At 34.0% G+C, this 20,156-nt stretch overlaps 1 long non-coding RNA gene across 5 annotated transcripts; it reads left to right on the top strand.

Annotated features, from left to right (window-relative positions):
• Positions 1–871: 871 nt before the first annotated feature.
• On the top strand, positions 872–4,283 carry LOC111894459 (uncharacterized). Of its 5 annotated transcripts, XR_006190096.2 has the most exons (7): positions 873–1,197; positions 2,382–2,909; positions 2,993–3,207; positions 3,527–3,638; positions 3,713–3,782; positions 3,869–3,950; positions 4,054–4,283. It is a non-coding gene; the product is annotated as an uncharacterized LOC111894459 (long non-coding RNA). The 5 variants fall into 5 exon arrangements; XR_006190098.2 differs by having other exon boundaries at positions 872–2,909; positions 2,993–3,156; XR_006190095.2 differs by having other exon boundaries at positions 872–2,909.
• The last annotated feature ends 15,873 nt before the right edge of the window (positions 4,284–20,156 follow it).

Raw genomic sequence — 20,156 nt, 5'->3', positions numbered from 1 at the left:
CAAAGTATGTCGTTATGTCATATCTTAAACATTAAATTAAAATGATTTTTATCTGTTAATACTATAAAGAAAAGTTAGTAATAGCAAACAATAATACAATGATGCTATGTCGACTAGTACATGAGCACTATATAGTATGAAAAAAAAAATTGAAGCAAATACTACCTCCTAAGAGCATTTTTATTAATAAAAAAAAAGCATATGAAAATAAATCGAACCTAGGTGTCTCGATTACTAACCATGCTGGAAACCAACTGATCTAGTGAAATTTTAGATAAATAATTAACAAAGATCATATATATATATACATATATATATATATATATATATATATATATATATATATATATATATATATATATATATATCAAGCATAATTAGTATTGTAAGAGGTTTCTGGTGGGCTTCTTATTTGTTATATTATTTAATAATACATATCAAAATTTCAATATATATATATATATATATATATATATATATATATATATATATATATATATATATATATATATATATATATCCAAACATAAACACCCCCTAAATTATAGTGTAAGTCTTTCGGTAGAAACATTAGCTAAACCCATTTGTAAATGGGCCTAGATGTACACAGGGATATGGGTCAAGTTAGTACTTGGCCTCATGACTAGTCGACCTCTTTCTCGGGCTTTTAGGCTTTTAGCATATTTACTTTACAAAATTACCAATTAATGACATTAAATTTGAAAATAAGTTTCCAAATAATTCCAAACCTTATAAAAGGATCCATAGTTATGAATATTTAATTTATCTTGCTAATAAATTTATAATATTATAATATTAACATGAAGCAACATATATTGAATACAGCTTAACTGATTTTCATGCAATATAATTGGTCAAAATTCAAGAATTTGGTCAAAATAAAAAGATGATGGTATGATTCCAAATCATAATGGTAGGATGAATTAGGATACCCTCAAAGCTCGTACGATCATTCCAAATCATCAACACACGAGAAATCAAAGCAAACGGCGATTGATTTGGGCTGCTCCGCTCAAGAAATCAACTCGCCGCCTCACCATTTCCGTCCTTGTTTCACTGCTCGCCGACTTGCCACTGCCCTACCGGTCACACCATTGTCATTGCCACAGATTCGCGATCTGATTCTTCGTCAACGCCGTCTGACACCAGTCACTCAACTCTATTATATCTTGAGAAGTAACATCTTGAACCTTTCTACTTTAGCACTAAAACTCAGAATAAACCCTAGTTTCAGAATAATATCATTGAATTGTTTGCTTGTTATTTCTGATTTCTGAACAATAACTTCTGAGATGAATGTCTTTCCCTGTTCTATTACAATAGTTTCTGATTTTACTTAGTTTCTTTGTAGTTTCGACTTCATATAAGCACATACCCTAATTAGAAACATAAATTCTATGTGCAAATAATGATACCGTTGGAAATGAATGCAACCCTTGAATTCTTCATCGGAAATGAAATTGTAAGCCTTAAGAATATTGGGGATGTTTCTATTCCCTAATTGTGAATGAGTAGCAATGATTACAATGTGAGTTAATAGTGGTCTTTAGGCTATATTTTTTATAATACAGCTTTAGGGGTTTGTTTTAGAACACTTTGAAAAACAAAATATGTGTTCCAATGGTATCTAGCACTACCTGTGTTAATAGCTTGTAGATCATTTACCAAAGAAGCTTTTAACTAAATGGTTTCAAGCATTCTGTCATTTTTACTATGAAAACATAATAATTGCATGTTCTCATTTGTCTATAAAACTCCATCTGGTTTGCAGAACATTTCATTTGTTACCATTTGTCTTATTTACTACACACTGTAATTTTGTCCTTCAGATCCTACCTGTAACTGCTTATTTATCTAATCCTGCCCACCATATGCTTTCTTATCACTTCCATAATAAGTACTAGTTGCAGAATACCCGTTTTGGTTGACCTGGTCCCGTTCTTGAGAATTATATGCCTCCAAAGAGTACCATTATTGAGTGTTCATGTCATAATACCAACCAGGGTTGTGGGGATCAAAAACCATATTTGATGGATACCCATTGTTTTCTTGTGAAGCCTGATCCCATGATAAACTCTCATTAGTATTCTGGAATTCTGGATCATGATTCACAGTTTGAATCTCTTTTTCATCTTTAGATGAAGAATCCCTGCTCAAGTTAATAGAATTAGCTTCAGATAAAACTTCTACTTTGTTATTTTGTTATAAATTTCATATTCTCTGTTGACATCTAGGAATTTCTCCTTATGGGAGAGTAGGTTCTCAAGCCTTTAGCAAATCATTAGGTTTATGCTTTGATGTTATTGTTATTAGATTTAAGGGGTAAAATCAGTTGTTTGTAATACTTCATAATTTTGTAGGTTGGTAACAAATTATTCAATGGATAAATCATGGATTTCCTCGAATGGATTAACAAATGCATATGACGAAGGTGTGGAGGATTTTTTAACCTTTACACAAAATAATAATGTAAAATCAGATGTAATTTCGTGTCCTTGCATAAATTGTATGAATTTGTGCCATCACTCAATTCCAGCTGTGCGTTATCATTTGTTTTCAAATGGATTTGATGAAGGATATAAAGTTTGGACTTTCCATGGGGAAAATCCCGAAAGAGGCCCTAATAAATTTGTTCTTCCCGACTTTGATCATACAAAAGATATGCTAGATGATGCCTTCTTCACAGATGTAGAAGAAGAACCCGATTCATTGAAAACACTTCTTGAAGAATGGATAAAATGGTCAGGTAACTCGTTGCTAATGACATTAAACCCGGGCAATTTTGAGATCCATCAACGGCTTGGATCGGCCTTATGGAAAATGGAGGATTGTGATTGGAAGTGAGATCAATGGTCATGGAACCACACTATTGTACCATAGTAGAAATGGTACAAGCTGGACTCGATCCAAAAATCCTTTATATTTTTCTAGTAAAACTTTTGTATCATTTGTATTTTTTGTATATTAATAGGTACTTGTATGAAGAAATCAAGAATGGAGGAAAACAGATCATGGAATCTGTTTTGTGAGCCCGAGTGCAATCTCTAAAGATGGGCGTACGGACAACTTCAAGAAAAGTGATGAAGCAAGTGAAGTCATAGCATGTCGGCTGTCCCAAGTGCAAGAAATAGCAATGTACTTCATTGTTTCTTATATTTAAGCTTCCTTTACCATTAATAACTAGAAGTAAGTTGCTATTTCATGCATTTTGATATTTTTTGTTAAATTACAAGAAATAGCAGCAAACATTAATTGATTTGACTTGACAAAAAACATAACTTACTTTTTTTTATTACATAAGTTCTTTTATGTCCCCAAGTGCATGAAATAGCAATCTACTTTGTTATTTCTTGCATTTAAGTTTCCTTTACCATAAGTAAGTAGAAAGTAAGCTGTCATTTCTTGTCTTTAGGCTTCCTTTTACCATAATGTACTTTATAATTTCTTTCATCTAAACTTCTTTCACAATTATTGTCCTAATTTTATTTGGTTTTTGGGTTTATAGTGGTTATTAGGTGCTAACAATACTAGACATGCAAACAACAACATGCTATTACCTTAATTCGCTAAGGTGCCTTGTTGTTGATCCAGACTTAAAGCAGATGATTGAAGCATAAGTAATACAAATTATTGAAACATTAAATTATTTTCTTTGATATATTTCATCCAATTTTTTTATTTTTTTTTGTAGAGCATTTTCTTTGCACGCAAGACAAAGTGGATCAAAGAAAAAGGTTAAAGCCAACTGGATAAATGTTATGGTTAGCACAAACTGCAACTTTAATTTCGATTGGATTTGACTAATATATTATTGTTTTTTACCGATCAATTAATTATATAATTGTAGAGTGTCCCTTTCATCCTGGTTACATGTTCTTAAGTTCATGAAAGAGGTTGTTGACGAAGGACTTGAAGTGTTGAATAACAATGTAAGTAAATCTATTAGTTACTTGATGGAGTTGAAGTGTTGTAGAATATTTACATATATAATTATTTAATAGATTTTTGCTAATATATTAGTTTTTGTCTCAGTTTTGGGGGAAGAATGAATATACAGACGTCGAGCTTGATAGGGTGCGTGAAGAATGGGCTACTTATGTCATAAATTTTCTTTCCTAGTGATATGAATTTGACAGTTACTTTTTGATGAATTTGGACCGTATTTTTGAATTTGACACTATAATTCGTGTAAGCCTTTTAATATATGTATGATGTTTTATTTTATGTTATTAGACATTAAATATGTAATTTAGTTTGGTTAAGATTGGGTATATATATATATATATATATATATATATATATATATATATATATATATATATATATATATATATATATATATATATATATATATATATATAATCATGACATACAAAGCATGTTGTAAAAATATGTCAAAAATCGTATTATACAAAATGTATGTCGTAATTTGAAGTCGTAAATGTCTGTCACAAATACAAAAATGTTACGAATTATGACAAACAAAGTCAGTCGTAAATGTATGTCGAAAATGCATGTCGTGTATGTATGTCATAATTGTTGGTCATAAAAGTCTGTCATAAATTTTATGACAGACCTAATGTCTGTCATTTTCTTTTATGACATGGCTTTCAATGACAGACATTTGTCTGTCATGTATAGGCATTTATGACAGACATTGTCTGTCAAGAAAAGCCTTTTTTCTAGTAGTGTTCGTTGAGCTTTTTTGAACAGACAATACATAATTGGGGTTTTTTAAACGTTTTGGAAACTTTATTGGGCTTATAAGTCATTTTCCCTAATGTTATTTCATTGCTTAGATTGTGATTATCTCGATGACCATGATTACAAATCAAAACATTACATGTTAATATGTATTTTTTTATTTTTATTTTTCAAGTTGATTTTGGTATTAAATTTATTATCAATGATTAAATGTTTGAAAAATCTATTTTGTAGATACATATTAGTATATGTCAATCATACCCTTCCTTTTTGAGAATTCTTTTTTTAAAAATAGTTCCTTGTGTGGTTATGTGTGTAGTTCACACCCAATTGATTTTCAAAGGCCTTCTACACACCTGATCTCTCCATGCCCAAAACATAATATTGTAACTTTATATATTCTAAATTGAATATTGTTTATGTTATTCATAATTAAAAGTTCTTATATCCCACATCAACTTCAACCTCATACCAACATCCTCCTCATTTTGCCATTTGCATCACTTCAAACTGAAGGAAAACAACAAGAATACCATTAAGGACCAAGAATAGAATTCAAATCTACAAAAAAGTAGAAGATGCAGAAATAGTAAATAAAAACATATTGTACACAAAGGAAGACTAAGAAGACCGGATGGATGCACAAAAAACATAATCTTGTCGCTTTGATTTGAGGTTGAGGTGAAATTTCCAAACTAGTTCCATAACTGAAATCTAGGGTCATTAGATACTTGGTTTGAAGACGAAGTTGAATACCTTTTCCCTAAATAGGAAGCACCTTCTTAATAACCAATCATCCCACATATCTAATTTCTATAAATCCTCTTTTCTTGACGTACCCCACTTCAGTTTATGCGGTAAATGTAATGAAACAGAAAAGGAAAGAAAGAGAAAATGGGAAAATATAGTGGGAAACAGAAACATGGAGGTCATGACAACAATTGTCACTCATGACCTAAATATTTATAAGTAGTTATAAAAATCTATCATTTTTGAGGACTGAAATGTAAGAATAAAAGGCATTTACATTAAAATTATCTCTGATTCAGTCCTTCAAGCAACCTAAGTTACAATCCAACTTCTACGTGCTTCTAATGTTTTCTGGCAATTGGCACAACCAATATAGGAAAATTCCTTTTCATAAGGAAAGTAAGTTTTCATGTTATTCAATCAATTTTTTATTACCAACAAAAATACAAAATAAATAGTTAATTTCAGCTACAAATATTTCAATGTGAGATATCAAAAGAAAAAAATTAAACATTTACATTAGGTATAATGATCGGAATTGTGTTTTCATAATTGGGGTAAAGAAATAGCAGGTCATCGTTCTTGTAGTTTGTAATTTCAGTAATGGGGATAACAAAATAGGTTAATCTTCTAAGCTAAAAGTAAATATGGAATAAAATCACCATCATAATGAAATTTAAGAAAATAATCGACATGGAAGTAATGGAAATTGCAATTCAAAAGAAAATTTTATGTTAGATAAATATGGTCTAAAACAGTATGAATATGAATGTAATGTTAAATAATCTAACGATACATGCATATTCAGAAGCGCTCTCACTTATTGAGTTATTTTCTTTGTGAAATTGTTACTGAAAAAAGAGTAAGGCCCTGTTTGTTTAGCTCTTATTGCCTCTTAATAAGAGGTAGATCTGAATATTTACAATTCAGAGTGTTTGTTTGACTCTTATTTTCACATCTTAATCTTAAAAATACATCTGACCGAATAAGTGTTGGGAGGAAGTCTGAAAGGAAAAAATTACACGCTTGTCCTCCATTCCCCCAATACCCTTCCATTGCTTGCTCTCCTCCATCGACGCCTCCTACAACCATCGATTCCTTCCACCATCATTGACCCCTCCACCATCGACACCTCCCACCGCCATCATCCTCCCTGCTTCCAACGATCTCCTCCGGCAATGTCCTTCCATCAGTAGCCACAATGGGAAAACATACATCGCTCCACTGTTTTCTTCTGCTACGCTCCTCCTTCCATGCAACCGGTGTAGCCCTCCTCCTTCCACGCAACCAACAATGCTTCCCTAGAAATGAAATTCCTCCTTTCAACCGCTCAAGAAGCTCCATATTAAAGCCCTAGATTGATCACCTCACAATTCAGCAGAAACAGGTTAGGCCCATGGTCGTCTTTCTCATACGATTAGCTTCATGAGTATCTATATTTTGATTGAACGAAAATTTCATCAGGTAAAAGCGTTGTTGGGTCATTGGATTACCATTAATAGTTAAGCATGTTGGTAACTAATGTTTTTAGTTTATGAAATATGCATAACTGATAGATGGTTATCAATGTTTTGACAACCTTTTGAAGTTGAACCATAATCAAATTGACAACTGATGATCTTTCACCCAAGAAAGTGATGATGTTAGAAGTACCATAATCAAATTGATCTATGCTCAATAGCCAGTGTTATGCATTATCATTTTTAGTTGTTCTTTGATAATTACACATCATATGGTGTATCCTTTGTTTGGTTGATATAGGTGTTGATAATAACCAAGGTCTACAAAGGGTGGATGATAACTGACATGAACAATACCAGGTCTACAAAGGGAGGGTGTTGAGAGTTATGGACAATGGTTGTTTTTTTTTTCTTCATGATCATGATATTAAGGGTAAAGAAGGTTTAGTTCATGTCTCACCTGCAAATGGCTACAACTACAAGAAGAATCGTGAATGCAAAAGATGTTGTCAAAAGAGATCAAGAGGTTTTTGTGAAAGTAATTTCGGTAAAAATGGAACATATATGTAGATCAAAACACATATGTAATAGTCTGATAGCAACAATGAAACACATTTATTAGATTTGATGTTCTTTTGGTTAATATTGGTGTTGTTCTTATGAATTTCGATGTTTTTATGAGTTTTGATGCTAGTTTAGTGAATTGATGGTGTTGAAAAAAATAGTTAAAAGATAAAATAGTCATTTTTATTTTTATAGCATTGTACTTCCTATTTCTACCCAAATAGAATGATAGAATTTGTTATAGTTTTTAAAATACGACGTCTTAATAAAGAATGGTTGGAAGTATATTTTATAATTGAAAGAAGACTAAACTGCACAAATGGTCACTGTGGTTTGTCGAAAATTGTCACTTTGGTCCAAAAAGTTTTGGACTAGCACCAGTAGTCCAAAACTTTCATTTTGTTGCGTCTTTGGTCTAATCTGTTATGATTTTTTTCAAAATGACGGATTTGTCCATGTTAGTATGATTTTCTTTTTTTTGTTATTTGTTTTTTTGACTTTCAGATTTAAAAACAATAAAAATAAATATCTCTCTCTCTCTCTCTCTCAAGTCGTCATCTACCTCCCACATCTAAAACCTTGACACCATTAATCTTCTTTGGTTTTAGTATATGAGTATGAAAATAAAAATAATATGGCCTCAAACCATAGATATGTTCCTCTCATCCCTCTTGCATCTAATTCAACTTCAGCGTGTCCCCACTCTGCCACCATCACCTTCGCTCATCCAGTTTGAGATATTCATAGCGACATTTGAATCAAATCCCTCGTGCATCTGATTCAAGTTCACTGGCAAAACTGTGCTTGTTCATCTACCTTCTTCTTCATCTGATACTCCCTCAGACACACAGATCTAGGATGTTCATGGCGGCTAGGGTTTCATGGAAATTGTTCTTATCTGATGGCGGCGTTATGGTTTGGACAGGAGGCGCAGCTAGGGTTTCCAGTGGTGGTGATGAAGAGCTTTTTTGTTGGTGGTGATGTATCATGTGCGTTAGGGCGTGCTTTCACAGGCGGTGACACTAGGGCTTGCTTTAACAGGCAGATTTGGCTCCATCGTGTGCGATTCGAAGGCGACTCGTCTGAGGGGGAGATCAGAGATGTGATAATTGCGGTGGTGTGTTGGTTCATAACGGATGGGTGGTCGTCGGTTTTTGGAGCTCCAAGAAATCGGAGCTCTCTTTATCGCATCGTCGGCAGAAGAAAAGCCAAACCCTACTGCCTTCTTCACTCGCCTGATTTTCCTATTACCAATGTTGCAACAGCTCACCACCATTTAATTTGCAAACCCCACTTGAAGAATGGGTTTGATTTTTTTGGCTTAAATTTTTTTCTGTGTTTAATTTTTTTTTTCTGGGCTTTACAAAGTGTTCTTGAGGGAAGAACAAACGAAGAGGGAAGGAGAAACATTGGGGAAGAGGGTGAAAGACCCTGTATAGTGGTTTGGTCTAGGCATAGTCGTTGATAGCAGGAGATATGTAATTATGATTGTTTTGTCATGAGTTTACGGTCAGAATGGGTTTACGGCCGTAAACTCTTTACGGCCGTAAACACCTTACGGTCCTTAGTCAAGTCTATAAATAGCGAGTTGTGTCAGTCATTGTTGGTTGTTGATGCTTTCGTATACTCCCAAGTTGTATCAGACGTTTTATAGCATTGAAGCGTATGCAAGCTTGGTCTTTTGTTCTATATTTGCTTATTAATTCGTGTTTGCATCTGTTATTATCTTTGATCATTGGTAGATCTGTTTTTCGGGACTTTACAATTGGTATCAAAGCTATACTAGTGTCAAAGGCGTTCAACAGCTGCGTTTTCAACTAAATCGATATTCACAGCAGTATAGAGGGATTTATTCCGGTCGAAATCAAAGTTTCTAGAAGTTTACGGCCTGAGTTTACGGCCGTAAACTCCTCTTCACGGCCACAAGTGCATTCCACGAAAACGATTGTTTTACACAGCATTCAATCTTTCGTCATCACATTTTGATTCTGGCATTTAATTGAGTTGTTTTTAAAATAAAAATCGAACTTTTATATTTAACTTTCATTGACCGTAAACTCGAGCATTCACGAAAAATCGATTTTTTGTTAAACGATAATTACACCATTATTTTTCGGAGTTTAAATCAAAAGGAATATTTGGACCGTAAACTCGAGTTTACGGCCTAAGGTTTACGGCCTACGAGTTTACGGCCTACGAGTTTACGGCCTCTTGAGTTTACGGCTAAGTCAGTTACCATACATTAGTTGAAATTAATTCCTGAATTAAAAATTTATTATTAAATATAATAATTAAAATTAAATTTACAGCCTTAAAATTTACCACAGTTTTTTTTAAAAAATGGAAACACAAAACTCAACTCAATACCAAGAGCTTGATGCTGTGATGGGAACAACCACGCGTATTCCAAGACTTATGTCTGCTGATGGTTTCCCCGAGTGGAAATATAGAATTGAAAAGTATATAAAGATGAAGGATTTCAAGATTTGGAAATGCGTTTTAAAGGATCCAGTCAGAATCACCACTACAGTTGGGGGGCAGGTAGTCGACAAGAAAATCGAAAACTACACTGATGAAGACTTTGAGAGTGTAGAAGAACAAGAAAAGGCATTGGCCATTTTGACTATGGCTTTATCTCCAGACATTGCACAAGGATTCAGAGAGTATACTTCTGCTAAAGCTCTGTGGGAAGCTCTCATTGAAGTATATGATGAAATGAAGACATGCGAGAAAGTCGCCAAGATATGCTGAGACAACGCTTCAATATGTTTAATTATGTTCCTGGAGAGACTCTCGAAGCTCAACTGCAGCGATTTACAACTCTCAACACAGAGATGACTGTGGCAGGGATTTTTTATACAAAGTCAGAAATTAACAAGAAGCTACTAAATGCACTCCCAAAATCTTGGGACATGAATGTAGCAGTAATTAAGAAGACTAAGGATCTCAATCGCCTTTCCCTAGCTGAAGTGATGGCTGTCATCAAAGCGTGTGATATTGATGACAGGCAACGAGAGATCAATCATGTGAACTCCTACTCAGCCGCCAATCTTCGCATTTCAACTAATAATGCTCTCTCTTCTTTCTCTTATACTCCTGCAGGTTCATCTACCTCTGCACCGGTCATTCCTTACCCACAAAGCCAACCTCTCATGTCTACCCAAAATGCTTCATCCTCAAATGTGGCTTCTTCTTCAAAAGGAAAGGAGGGTGATGAAAATCTTGTCTTTGCAACAGGGCTTGTGAATTGCTACAATGCTCTTTTAGCTGGGGAACTTCCACCATAATTGTCATTTGCAGATCTTGATCAAATCCATTCGGAGGACGTTGAGGAAATGGACATCACATGGCAAATTGCCATGGCTGTATTTAGGGCAAAACAGTTTGCCAAAAAGACAGGAAAGAACAATTGGGGAATGAGTGCTGACAAGAAGGTTGGATTCAACAAAGGAAAGCTTCGATGTTTCAATTGCCACGAGCCAGGGCATTTTGCTTGTGATTGCCCACACCCTGATAGGAGGATTAATAATGACAGAACAATAGTTGCAGTTGGGAATAACCGAAGCAGTGGTCAAGCAAACAATGAAAAGGCTATGGTTGCACAATCATTTGACTGGGATGATCAAATACAAGCTCTAAATTTGTCTGGACCAGAAAATGCTCACCTAGCACAAGTGAGGGATGACACTCAAGCAGGGATTGCAGTAGCTGAAGATAATATGATGAAGCTTCAATTTGGCTTGATGGTATCTTCTTCCCATGTTCCTAATTCATCCAAGGTAAGTCTTCTATCGTGCTCTAAAGCTTGTGTAGATTATGTGAAAACTTTACATTATAAAATTGAGACATTAGGAAATGAAACAGAAAATCTTAGGATTCTTCGTGAACTCAATGACAAATTAATAAGAGACGTAGAAGACCTTAGATATGAAGGGTACCGACTTCGAAAAGGACAAAAACCACTTAAAGCTCAACTAGAATCAAAAATTAAAGACTTTAGGAGACTCCAGGAAGACTACAACAACAAATGTGAAAACTATGATTATGTAGTCAAACAAAATGTTGAGCTAGTAGCTGAAATTGAATCCTTGAAAGGAAAATTTGAGACCGCCAAACTTGATGTCAGAAAATATGATTTCTCAAGTGAGGTGGTTGCAAATATGATAGACCAAAGTATGCAGTTTAAAAGAAATCAATCAAAAGGTCTAGGGTATAATCATGTACCTCCTCCTTTCAATCATTCATACGTGTCCAAGCCTTTGTCCAAAGAAGAGATTGCCAATGAATCATTTATGATTTATGGCAAGCCCTCCGGTTTTGTTTCGGGAGGATTTATTAATGTTGAAAGTACTAACATTTCTACTTCTCCTGCAGATCAATCCTTGAATCAGTCAAAGCATAAAGTTGAAGGATGTGTTTCTGAAAATAAAATCGAGTTCAAACCTGAAGCTTTCATTTTAAATAAAGACAATTCTTTGTTAAATGTTTTAAGTGACAATTTTTCTTGTGGTGTTTTTAATGATTCTGATACAGTAGCTGCTACCTCTGATACAGTTTTGAGTGTTTCTAATATGTCTGATAAATCTTTGAACAGTTTGGTTGATAATTTAAACGTTTGTGATAAAAATGTTGAGATACCACTAGTCTCACAACCCTCAATAAATATAGCACCCTCACTTGCCTCACAACCTAATAATATTGCATGTTTCTATGAGACAAGCAAGGGTGTTTGTAGGGAAAACAAATCTGATAAATGCAGCACAAGTTCTAACAATAACAATCAGATCTGTTTTAATTGTGGTACTAAGGGTCATATTGCTAGAAATTGTCTTAATCGAATGTTTGTGAGTTACAATCTTCCAAGAGGAGAGAACGAGTTCAGAGGAAGGTCTTTAAATAGAAATTCCTCTAGAAGTCGCTCTAGAAATGATGATTGGGTAGATAAAAGAAATAGAAAAAGGGATATTTTCACAGAAATAAAAGGTTTTTTAATCACCTTGTCCCGAACAGTCTGCCAAAAAGGAGCATAGCCACGCCAAGGTCAAGCTCATCCCAAAGCAATAGTGGATCTTCAACCAATTCTGGTAGAAGTAACACATGCTTTAAGCAGATTGTTAAATTTAAAATGACAAAGTTGACTGAATTTTTCAAAAAACCTAATTATAAATGGAAGCCCAAATCTACTATCAATACATCATCTGTATCCTCAGAGAAGTCTATGTGCAATAAATCTGAAAAGGCATCGGGATCACCCAGGAAGATCATGACCTGCGTGCCCAAATCTAATTAAACCCGCACTTTTGCAGGGGCAGTTGCGGGGAAATGTCGTCAGACCATGGTTCGTCGACAGCGGCTGTTCCCGGCACATGACAGGAGACATCACCCAATTGAACAACATTCAATCATTTAATGGGGGATGCGTCTCTTTTGCGGGTGGAGATGGAGGAAAAATTACACAAAAGGGCACAGTATCAAATGGAGTTTTGAGTTTTGAAAATGTGAATTTCGCTCCAGAGCTAAAACACAGCCTGCTAAGTGTCTCGCAGATCTGTGACAAGGGCTATTCTACGCATTTCACTGACAAGGAATGCATGATCTTAAAGCCAGGCTTTGTCATCCCTGAAGAATGGATTCTCGTAAAGTCAAAAAGGGATGGAAATGCTTATATTATCGATATGAATAGCAATCTCCCAGAGCAAGTTACTTGTTTGTTCTCAAAGATCTCTGAGCAAACTGCAATATTGTGGCACCGATTAGGTCACGCCAACACCAAAAATCTCAATCGTCTTGCAAAGAATGAGATGGTCCGTGGATTACCTGTCAAAGACTTTATCACATTTGAGAAATGTGTGTCCTGTGCTCAAGGAAAGCATCATCGAAAGCCACATTTGCCGAAGCAAGTTAACTCAATAAGTCAGGTTCTACAACTTCTTCACATGGATTTATTTGGTCCAGTGAACGTGCTAAGAATCAATAGGAGTTCCTACTGTCTAGTTGTGATTGATGATTTCTCTCGTTTTACGTGGGTTTTCTTTCTATCCAACAAAGCTAGCGTCACTGAATTGATCAAGAGGTTCATCATACTTGTTGAGAATCAGACCAATCAAAGGGTGAAGGCACTTCGCACTGATAATGGAACGGAATTGAAGAATTCTGTTCTCAATCACTTCTGCTCTGAGAAGGGGATCCTGCGTCAATTTAGTTCCGCTCACACACCTCAACAAAATGGTGTTGCTGAGAGGCGAAACAGAACACTTAAGGATGCTGCAAGGACGATGTTGTGTGACTCCAAGCTTCCTGTTTTCTTTTGGGCAGAGGCAATAAACACTGCCTGTTATGTTCAGAATCGAGTACTCATCAACAAAGCTCAAATGAAAACTCCATATGAAATTTACTATGGTCACAAACCGTTAGTTAGTCATTTTCGAGTATTTGGCTGTCCTCGCACCCTTCTTCACCTAGATGACAATCCTAAGTTCAATGCCAAAGCTAACCAACCTCAATCAAAGAGGAGAAGACTTGATGAAAGACAATCCGAGCTAATTACTAGTTTGGTCAGTGGTCTTCCTACACCACCAATTACTACTGCTACTACACGACTTTCTACAACAAAGATGTTTGCAACTGGACCTAGTTCAGTATTTGATGTTGGCGGCCCTTCAGCTCCGCCTGGTTTTCCTGTTCCATGATTCAATAGGGATGCAGCTTCTGAGAGGATAGCTTTGCATATGGCAGAAGAACAGCTTCGTTCGCCCAGTCCTCAAGGAAAGAACATTTCTATAAACGAAGGGGGTGCTCCAGATGATGATCCGTCTCTTGATAGTTTACGAAAGGAGATCTCTGTGCTAAGTCAGAAGAACATAGAGCTTGATATTCAAGTAGCTGAACTTCGTGCTCAGAACATTGAGCTTCGTACTCAAGTGTCTAAGCTTCAGTCAGATAGAACTTATCTTGGCGGACAGCTGGCAGAAGTTAAAAGGGATAAGAAAGTGAAAAATAAGCAGATTTCTGATCTTCAAGAACATTTCAATCTGCTAACTTCGAGCTACTTCGAATTGAAAAGGAAATTGGAGGATGATTTTGGAGAGAAGTATAAAACAAGCATAGAAGAACAAAGAATAAATCTACATGTGCAAGCATATCTATTAGATGTGCCAGCTGGTCAATTATCTGGTTCTGCTGAACGTATTGCAGTTGTTCCTCCTATGGCTTCTCATATTCAAGAGATCATTCGGAAAAATCAAGAAGATGATACTGAAAAGGGGCAATTGTTATTCAAGAGAAATGTTACTCAGAGCACTTCTAAAGGAGGATCTTTGATCACTGTCACTGATCTTGAAATTGTTTGGTTCAGAGATACTTTTGGAGATCGGTCGGGTGTGGCTGCTTGGGGATTTCATGATCCTCTTCGACTTTGGATTATTATTCGCAAGAGTGGTAATTCAGAGTTGTATAAAGAGTGGTAATTCAGAGTTGTATACGGAGTTATCACAAGCTCCTTTTATCAATCTATTAAACAATCCTCAAGTTTCACAGTTCAAATTCTTTCTGGATGAGCAAGTAAAGAAGGGCTTTCCTACAATGCCAACTGCTGAGTCAGTCATTCTAGAACATCCAGATGTGTTTGAAGCTTCTTCTAATAAACCTCTACAATTGGTTATGTGGCCACCCACGACTCAAGTTAAACAATTTCCCATTGTTCAAGGTTATCAAGATGGATCGCTCGGTTCTATGGAGTGTTGGGCTTATGATGAGAGTACTTGTGATGCAGTCATTAAGCTCAAGAATGGGTGCATACGGCTGTATGATTGAAGAGACCTACTGCAGTTCAGGAAGTGGGATATTCATTATCTGAGCAATTTTCAGATTAAACTGGTTGAAGATATCTATGAGCAGGGAGCCAAGGCGTATACCAGGATGGTTGCTGAGATCTTGAGCAAGCAGATGTGGAATGGTGCTATGGGCCAAATGGATGTCATGCTGGTAAAGAAAGGAATGGGGCCGAGCTAGTCCAAACCAAGGGGGAGATTGAAAGACCCTGTATAGTGGTTTGGTCTAGGCATAGTCGTTGATAGCAGTAGATATGTAATTATGATTGTTTTGTCATGAGTTTACGGTCAGAATGGGTTTACGGCCGTAAACTCTTTACGGCCGTAAACACCTTACGGTCCTTAGTCAAGTCTATAAATAGCGAGTTGTGTCAGTCATTGTTGGTTGTTGATGCTTTCGTATACTCCCAAGTTGTATCAGACGTTTTATAGCATTGAAGTGTATGCAAGCTTGGTCTTTTGTTCTATATTTGCTTATTAATTCGTGTTTGCATCTGTTATTATCTTTGATCATTGGTAGATCTGTTTTTCGGGACTTTACAGAGGGAGAGAGAGATTTTTTTATTTTCATGTTTTTTAGAGAGAGATAGAGAGGTTTGTTTTTATTTTTATTTTCATGTTTTTTTTTTAAATCTGAAAATCAGGAAAAAAATAAGAAAAAAGATAAAATATATTAACAAGGGCAGATCTGTCATTTTGAAAAAAATCAAAACAGATTGGACTAAAGACGCAACAAAATGAAAGTTTTGGACCACTGGTGCTAGTCCAAACCTTTTTGAACCAAAGTGGCAATTTTCGACATACCACAGGGACCATTTGTGCAGTTTAATCTTGAAAGAAATGATAGACAAGGGTAAATTTGTCATTTTTATTATTCAGCACAATAACTCAGAGGTTCCAACCAAACATCATTTTAAAATTTAAATCTTATAGTCAAACCCTCTTAAAAATTCAGACCTCTTAAAAATTCAGATCTTAAAAATTCAAATCCTGTCAAACTGCCCCTAAGTAGTCAAAAGAGTAATTTGTAAATAAGAAATGTAAAATCCATATTATAAGAAATAATGAATAATAATAAGCAACATTTTTTACATATGTTATTTAGAAGTTTTAATGCATACACTTTATTGAAAAAATACCAACATTTATGATATGTTTATGATGCGAGGAGAAACCAATATTTGACAATAGGTCAACCTAAAAAATACAGGTCACCTATTATTTCTTAAAACAAAATAGCCACATGGTATTTTTACCTTAATAAGGTTAAGGTTTGCATCATGCTTCTTTCTGCTTATTTATTTGAAAATGTAAGCATTGTGAAAATAAAAAAGAAAATATTTTTCACTTTTTATGTTGTAAAGGCCTATTAGAAAACCAGTTAATGGTGTGCCAATAACCTTATATTTGGTGAAAAATAAATCCCTATGTCTCACTGATTCATCGAACATATTAAGTGTAACTCTGTGTTTTCTCTTAAATTCATAAGTATAAATGAAAGCACTCATTCTCTATACCATATTGATGACCTAGAGAAGATTCTCCATCAAAATGATCTAACAAATGTCTAACACAACAAGAAATAAAGGTATTAGGGGCGATAGTATTAGAGATGACATAGGGTATTAGCGGCGACACATGACAACACGCATTTATGTCGTCGCTAAAAAGCCATGTCGCCGCTAAAAGGTCGCCTCTAATGGTCTAGAACATCAATCCGTGTGACTTCGCCTAGAGTCAATCTTGGTCGTTCCTTTTTGAAGTGATCCAACGAGCAAGGTTATTCCGTATCAAAGCAATAGTGGTGACGCCAATAGAAACGCCGTCGTTGCTACTAGTCACTAAAAAATACGCGGGGTATGTTCCCTCCATCTAGTCGTCACAATTACCTCATTGTCGCCACAATACTGTCTCCGCTAAAGGGTTTGTCCCCTTTACCCCTGAATTGTGTTCTGTGACAACAAAAAAAAACCCCTCACTTCTCCATCGGCGATTTCCGGCGAACTGGCAATCTTCATCGGCGATTTCCGGCGACCACAACCACAAAACCGTCTCCTTTTGCCTTTCCACTTCACTTCTCCTCTCCCCCACTTCATTTCACTCGGTTGTGTTACAATTTACGGCGATAACTTGGCTGTGATACATTTTCGGCGAGAACTCGGCTGTGGTACTAGCTTCCTTCCTTCTTTTTCTTTCAATTATTTTTCTGGAACCAAATTGTATGATAATTTCGGATTTTGTTGTGAATTTGGTGGTTTCACAGTGAGTTTTTGGTGAAAAATTACTTCTCCGGTGACCCCTTATTTTTCCGACGAGTACAACAACAACACCACCAACACAGTGATTTCCAGGTAATTTTTTCTTTCTTTTTCTGTTTTTATTGTAGGTATATGAAATTTTGGTATTAATTTGTATGTAAAATGTATATGTATATGAAAAAATGTGTGTATAGATGTATTTGTATGTAAAATGTATATTTATATGTGTATTTAATTTTATATGAAATATATGTGTATGTATGAACAAATGTGTGTATAAGAGTATTGGTATGTGAAATGTGTGTGTGTATATATATATATATATATATATATATATATATATATATATATATATATATGTGAAAAATATATGTATATGGGTGTAGATATATGAAAAAATCCATATGAAAATGTATGTATGTATATGGAATGTATGTATTTGTATGTGAAATATATATATATATATATATATATATATATATATATATATATATATATTAATATGTATGTGTATGTGTGGATATGTATGTAAAAATGTATGTATATGTATGTAAAAATGTATATGTGTGTATATTGTTTTTACATGATGTTATAATTGCAAAAATATATATGTATGTGTAAGTGTATGTGAAATGTATATGTATGTGTATTTGATGTTATAATGTGAAATATATAAGATTGTATAATTGGAAAAAAAAAATAGGATGTTATAATACACAATGTCTTTTAAAGTATTATACTACAATAAAAAAAACAAAATAACTAAGATGCTATAAATAAAAATAAATATGAAATTGTACAATGTTGTAATAGAAAAATAAAAATAAAAACAATGTATATCTATGTGTATTTGTATGTGAAATGTATGTGTGTATATTGTATGTATAGGGCTGTTCACTATCTGGATAAAACCGAATTGTCCAATTGGACAATTTGGATTGGACTATTTGGTTTGGATATTCGGATTTTTGGATTGGTTTTCAACAAAACCGAATTATTATTTTGGATTTCAGATTGGTTATCTTTATAAAATAAGAACCGAATAGTCCAAAAAAGCCGAATAAACATTTATTATTTATAATATATATCTACAGTTATATATTAATTATGTAATTTAATTTTTCAAATAGGTTAAAAAACATTTCAGCCGATAAAAAACATTAATATGCATTTTCTCTCAAAAGTTTTCTATCTATAAAATATTTAACTACAATATATCTTCTTAGTACTTTTTTATAAATTTCAAATCACAACTAAATAATTTGTTTTCATTTCTTGTGTAAAATTGGGTAATATTATAATTATATGTCATTTTAAAATGTTTTGGTTTTTGAAAACCGAATTATAAAAACCGATCCAACCGAATTGTAATTGGTTCGGATCGGATCGGATTTGAATTTAGTTTGGACTATTCGGATACATGGTTTGAAAACCGAAATTAATTTGGATTCAATTAATTGGATCGAATCAAACCGATCCATCCAAACGAACACCCCTATGTATGTATATGATGTTATAATTGGAAATATGTATATATATGTGTATGTGTATTAGAAAAATAAAAAATAAAAATAAGTTGATATTAAAACTAAAAATATGGAGAAAAAAAAGTATTTGTATGTGTGTAAATTGTAGGTTATGATATAAATAACAAAAATAAGTTGAGATTAAAAATCCAAAATATGAAAAAAAATGATATAATTAATAAATATATAATATCGTTTAAAGTACAATGTTATAAGAAAAAATAAAAATGAAAAATTAAGACGCTAAATCTACTTAGTTATAATTACTCAAAATAGAAAAATAAAAACAAAGTTAAGTTGAGATTAAAAATCAATATATGGAAAAAAAAAAATAAGTAAAATGCCATAATAAAAAATCAAAATTAAAATTAAGATGCTAAATTACAATGCTATAATAAATAAGTTTTTTTAGTTTAAGTCTCTTCTTTTATATTAAAATTAAAAAAAAAAAAAAAAAAGATGTATATGTTTTTTCTTAGTAATGTTTCTAATTTCACTCGCTCAATCGACTTTAGCCAGTACTTTCAAAATTCTCAATCGGTCGAAGATGATATTGAAGTTGACTCACCAACGAGTATCATCAATAATGTGTCTGATTGCAAGACTGGTTATGATGAGGAAGATTTTGATTATGATAGTGATATGTTAGCAGACACTGAAGTGTTTGGGAGAGAGAATGATTAAAAAAATCTTTATATTTGACTAGTAAAATAAGGTTTGTATTTGTTGTAATCATATCTTTATGTGTTAGTTTTAACATATATTAACAATCTTTGTGAAATACATAATGTCTTAGTTGCTGAGGCTGCTCTACAGACTCATCACATAGCCGATTATGGTGGTGATCCAGACACCATTGATTGGATCGCAATATTTGAGAAGGTGTTGGGTACACGAAGAGGGCATGTGAGAGGCATTGGGCCTAAAGCTTCTTCAGCTGTGGGTACAAGTGCTCCATCCCAATGGTAGTCACAGTCACAAGCACCGCAACCTACACAGATACTTGTTAAATTCTTAAAGAATTTGGTAGCTTTGTTATTGTTA

This window comes from Lactuca sativa, chromosome 4 (assembly GCF_002870075.4).
Source record: "Lactuca sativa cultivar Salinas chromosome 4, Lsat_Salinas_v11, whole genome shotgun sequence".
Classification (NCBI taxonomy): domain Eukaryota; kingdom Viridiplantae; phylum Streptophyta; class Magnoliopsida; order Asterales; family Asteraceae; genus Lactuca; species Lactuca sativa.
This window is presented reverse-complemented; position numbering and strand designations above follow the sequence as displayed.